Below are 6,000 nucleotides of genomic sequence, written 5' to 3' on the forward strand. Positions count from 1 at the left end.
CTTTCTCAGTATCCTTTTTTAAGTATTGTAGCTGATGATCTGATTTTTTAATTTAAGGTTTCATTTTTCCTTCATGTAACAGTGAAGCCTGTATTTATAACAAAACTAAACTGAGAAGTTCTGAATTTTTAATAGCATATCTCAACTGAATATAGTAATTATTCAATAATAGGCACTATAAAGTCTCATCGTTTTAAAGAACTCCACCCTCCTTTAAGATAGGCACCTAACATTTGCATTGACTATAACCTTGCTTTAATTACTCACTCTTTGAAGACCTTGAGGACATTTAAAACATGGTTTTCAGATCAAAATGATAACCACCCAAGTAGCACCCGGAAACGGGGTGAATCCCATCCCCTCATCCGATTTCACAGAGGCCTCGTAACAACTGAAACAGAACAGAGGTGCACTGTTGCAAACCCAGCTGAGGACTACTGCTGAGTCACACCTCTGCAGTTTGTTTACACAAAGTTCCCTGAGTGGAAGTAAGACTCTCTCGCACTCAGGTGCATGACACGCTCAAAACGCTGCCTTTTACTCCACAGTGCGTGGACATAACCGAAATACGGAGCAGGATGAATGAGCTTCCGATACGGGCGAGAAAAAAAAAAACACACCTCACCCTGCCCCACTGCCCTACAGCGAGCTGAGAAGAACTGGCGCGCGCGCACTCAAAGGCGGGAACCCATCTCCGCTGGCGGAGCGTACTACTACCGATCCTGTGGGGGCCGCTTCGCCGGCCCACTGTTAGACCGTGTTGTTTGAGGCGCTTGAGGCCGTTGCCTCGCCCTGAGGGGGTGGGGGTGAGGGGCTGCGCTGAGGGGAGAGCGTGCGGCGCGGTGGGAGCCGAGATCGCTGGTGGTCTGTCGGGGCCTCTCACGAAGTCTCCACGGGATAACTGTCTCCTTGGGGAGCAGGGTGACAGGGGAATTGGGGGCAGTGCACCCCGATGTTGTCTTGACATAACCCCAAGGGCAGTGCCTCCACCCGCTGCCACACCAAAAAACCGGAAACAAAACCTGAACACCTCAGCAGATCGCTTGTTGAGGCCCTGATTTCACTCCTCTGTGTAGTACGTGAATTATTTTATCAAATGGCTCCTCACATCGACATTAACATCAGCTGAGGGGGGACTTCATGTGCAAATGTTCCTTTGAACAGCAGTGAATAGATGTTGGATGGGAGCACTTCTGTGAGTGACAGAGACCAATCAATTCCCTTTATCTCTGGTTTCTCAGTATTTATACTGTGCATGTAACCATGGCTACTGAGCAATGATACTCCCCCTGTGTACCACAAAAGACTTCTGAGAAAAGTTTCCAAGACATTAATCTCAGTGTGGGAGCATGCCACAAGGCCCGAGGGTGTTGAGCTTACTACAATCAGGACATTTTTCTCTCCTCCGTAGGAAGGCTGCTCCTTGTGGGCAGAGTACGTAGATGCCACTGCAGTGCTGGTGGTGACTGAGGGTTGTGATGCTGCTTTTGATAGCCTAGGAAATGCTTAAATATGAAAAGGAGCAAGTTACTCCAATATTTTTTCTGTTATTGAAATTTGATAGCAAGTCCAGTTAAGATTGCCCTGTCCTAACATATTTCGTATCCTGCCAGGCTTTTTTTTTTAAAGCAGACACATAGGACTGGTAGGGATCCATTGGGTCACTGAATAACATCCCCATGAAATCAGAGGCAGCCAAGCCCTGTGGTTACATAGAAAAACAAAACAACTCCTCCTCCTCCAGCTTCTTCCCACCTTACTAGGTATAAATTGCTTCTTTTCTAGGCTACCACTGAATTGATAACTAAGATATACCAACCTCTCTTTAGTCCTGCTAAGAGTGTCTAATCTAAGGCTTAATATCCCGCCTTACCATGGAAAGAAACAAACTGTGCTGAGGCAATGGGGACTCTTTGGCAGTTTTCAGTTCATATCAGTAAATGTTGTAACTGTAGAATAGACTTGTCCTGGTTTTGGCTGGGATAGAGTTAATTTTCTTCCTAGTAGCTGGTATAGTGCTGCATTTTGGATTTAGGATGAGAATAATGTTGATAACACACTGATGTTTTAGTTGTTGCTAAGTAGTGCTTACACTAAGTCAAGGACTTCTTAGCTTCCCATGCTCTGCCGGGTGCACAAGAAGCTGGGAGGGGGCACAGCCAGGACAGCTGACCCAGACTGGCCAAAGGGCTATTCCATACCATATGACGTCATGCTCAGTATATAAACTGGGGGAGTTGGCCGCGGGGCAGCGATTGCTGCTCGGAAACAGGCTGGGCATCAGTTGGTGGGTGGTGAGCAATTGCATCATGCATCATTTGCTTTATATATTATTATTATTATTACTACTACTACTGTTTTACTTTATTTTGCTGCAATTATTAAACTGTTCTTATCTCAGTCCATGAGTTTTCTCACTTTACTATTCTGATCCTCTCTTCCATATGTGTATACATACATATGCATATACATACAAAGTATGCTGTCACCCTGGCAACTCCAGAGAGACACAAATCACTGCAATGTGCTGGGGCCTGGCCCATGCCTACCGAGCCCTGTTCAACACTATTCAGAACCCCCAAGGGGAAGAGAAGGCCTCTGGATCTGATGACAAACCAACAGGCGCTGTGGCTATGCCAGCCCCAGCGACAGGCACTGTGGCTACGCCAGCCCTGCAACAGTACTGCAGCTGAACCAGAGAACCAACCCATGACAGTATCAGTCGCCCCTATACAGAAGAAAAAATACACAAGAAAATCAACTCGTTTAGTAAGGGCTGATGATGAACCAGGGCCATCACAAGAACAGGAGGAGGAAGAGGCAGAACCCATAAATGAGATGGCAACCACCCGATCTCTGTCCCTGAGTGAGCTGTGAGATATGCGAAAAGATTTCAGTCGTCGTCCAGGCAAGCACATTGTCACCTGGCTGCTCCGATGCTGGGATAATGGGGCCAGTAGCCTGGAATTAGAGGGTAGGGAAGCCAAGCAGCTGGGATCCCTTTCTAGCGAAGGGGGCATTGACAAAGCAATTGGAAAAGGGGCACAAGCCCTCAGCCTCTGGAGGTGACTCCTGTCAGGCGTGAAGGAAAGGTGTCCCTTCAAGGAAGATGTTATATGTCATCCAGGCAAGTGGACCACCATGGAGAGAGGTATCCAGTACCTGAGGGAATTAGCTGTGCTGGAGGTGATTTATGGTGACCTGGACAATGAGCAGTTACCCAAAGATCCAGATGAAGTCCAGTGCACACGACCCATGTGGCGGAAGTTTGTATGGAGAGCACCAGCATCGCATGCAAACTCATTGGCAGTAATGACCTGGAAATATGAAGAGGGACAGACGGTGGATGAAATGGCTGGCCAACACCGACAATACGAAGAAAGTCTCTCTTCCTCCCTACGGGCCTGTGTCTCAGCTGTGGAGAAACTGCCTGACGTGCTAGCTGAGAAATTATCCCGGGAGTTCCAGCGATTCAAAGAGGACATATCCTACTCCTCACCTGTACGGACCAGTATCTCAGCCATTAGGAGTAAGCGTCCCTCTGCTCAAGAGAGAAGATATAGTGGATACACACCACGGGCCACCCTGTGGTTTTACCAGTGTGACCATGAAGAGGTGTCGTGGTTTAACCCCAGCCAGCAACTAAGCACCACGCAGCCGCTCGCTCACTCTCCACCAGTGGGATGGGGAGAGAATCGGAAGGGTAAAAGGGAGAAAACTCGTGGGTTGAGATAAGAACAGTTTAATAACTAAAGTAAAAATAAAAATAGAACAGTAGTAATAATAATAATAACAATAATAATAATAACAAGTAATAATAGTACAATAGTAATACAAAGCAAACGATACACTCTACAATTGCTCACCACCCTCCGACCGATGGCCAGCCCGTCTCCCAAGCAGCGATCGTTGCCCCCCCCTCCCCCGGCTAGCTCCCCCAGTTTATATATATACTGAGCATGACGTCACATGGTATGGAATAGCCCCTTGGCCAGTCTGGGCCAGCTGTCCTGGCTGTGCCCCCTCCCAGCTTCTTGTGCACCCGGCAGAGCATGGGCAGTTGAAAAGTCCTTTACCACTGTGAGCGCCACTTAGCAACTACTTAGCAAGAACAAAACGTCAGTGTATCCTCGACATTGTTCTCATCCTAAACCCAAAACACAGCCCCATACCGGCTACCAAGAAGAAAATTAACTCTATCCCAGCTGAAACCAGGACAGTATCCACCCCTTATTCCATAACATTTACGTCATGCCCAGGTCCCACATTATCCAACATATCCTCATTAACGACCACCCCCTTCCTTTCCTTTGATACAATACACGAGTATCATTCCCTCTAGAACATTTGTTGAGTTCATTTAGTTTATGACTCTGGGATTCATCTGTCATAACAGTCTTTCTGGGCAGGAGAGGTAGCGCGTGGTGTTGGATTGTAGCATGCTGAAGCCAGGTCTAGTTCTACCATCTCTGCGCTTTGCTTGGTTTCCTCAGAGCTCATTCTTCATTAGTTTGGGCGATTCTTGCTATATACTGTTGATATGTCATATAGTAATCACAGAAGTGATGACATACAGTATTATACAGCAACAAACATTATATAATTCATTTAATTGGCTATTTTCACCCAAAATCAAATCTCCTTGAGGTACACATCGGACCTCCCCATCTTCCCGCATCACCCACCAGTGCACCCAGGTCCTTGAGCAAAAGCAATCCCACGAATGCGTTTACCTTTGCCTAAGGTGGGATTAACCCAGACTCTCTTTCCCATCATATTTTTTATGTGCACTACAGGGACTTTATCCCCTTCCACAGTACGTATAAGTTTTGATTGGGCAGGGCCAGCTCGATTGGCAGATCCCCTGGTGTTGACTACCCAGGTGGCCTTTGCTAAATGTGTATCCCAATGTTTAAATGTTCCACCACCCATTGCTCTCAGTGTAGTCTTTAACAGTCCATTATATCGTTCTATTTTCCCAGAGGCTGGTGCGTGATAGGGGATGTGATATACCCACTCAATTCCATGCTCTTTGGCCCAGGTGTCTATGAGGCTGTTTCGGAAATGAGTTCCGTTATCTGACTCAATTCTTTCTGGGGTGCCATGTCGCCATAGGACTTGCTTTTCAAGACCCAGGATAGTGTTCCGGGCGGTGGCATGGGGCAGAGGATATGTTTCCAGCCATCCGGTGGTTGCTTCCACCATTGTAAGCACATGGCGCTTGCCTTGGCGGGTTTGTGGGAGTGTGATATAATCAATCTGCCAGGCCTCCCCATATTGATATTTCAGCCATCGTCCTCCATGCCAGAGGGGCTTGAACCGCTTGGCTTGCTTGATTGCAGGGCATGTTTCGCATTCATGGATAACCTGTGCAATAGTGTCCATGGTTAAGTCCACCCCTCGATCGCGAGCCCATCTATATGTTGCATCTCTTCCTTGATGGCCTGAGATGTCATGGGCCCACTGAGCTAGGAATAATTCACCCTTATGTTGCCAGTCCAGATCCACCTGAGCCACTTCAATCTTAGCAGCCTGATCCACCTGCTGATTATTTTGATGTTCTTCAGTGGCCCGACTCTTGGGTACATGAGCATCTACGTGGCGTACTTTTACAACCAGGTTCTCTACCCGGCCAGCAATATCTTGCCACAATGTGGCAGCCCAGATGGGTTTGCCTCTGCGCTGCCAGTTGCTCTGCTTCCATTGCCGCAGCCACCCCCATAGAGCATTTGCCACCATCCATGAGTCAGTACAGAGACAGAGCATTGGCCACTTTTCTCGTTCAGCAATATCTAAAGCCAGCTGGATGGCTTTCACCTCTGCAAACTGACTCGATTCACCTTCTCCTTCAGCAGTTTCTGCCACCTGTCGTACAGGACTCCATACAGCAGCTTTCCACCTGCGATGCTTTCCCACAAGACGACAGGACCCATCAGTGAACAGGGCATAGTGCTTCTCATTTTCTGATAGTTTATTATACGGTGGGGCCTCCTCAGCACG

Source organism: Platalea leucorodia, assembly GCF_965183815.1.
Source record: "Platalea leucorodia genome assembly, chromosome: W".
Classification (NCBI taxonomy): Eukaryota; Metazoa; Chordata; class Aves; order Pelecaniformes; family Threskiornithidae; genus Platalea; species Platalea leucorodia.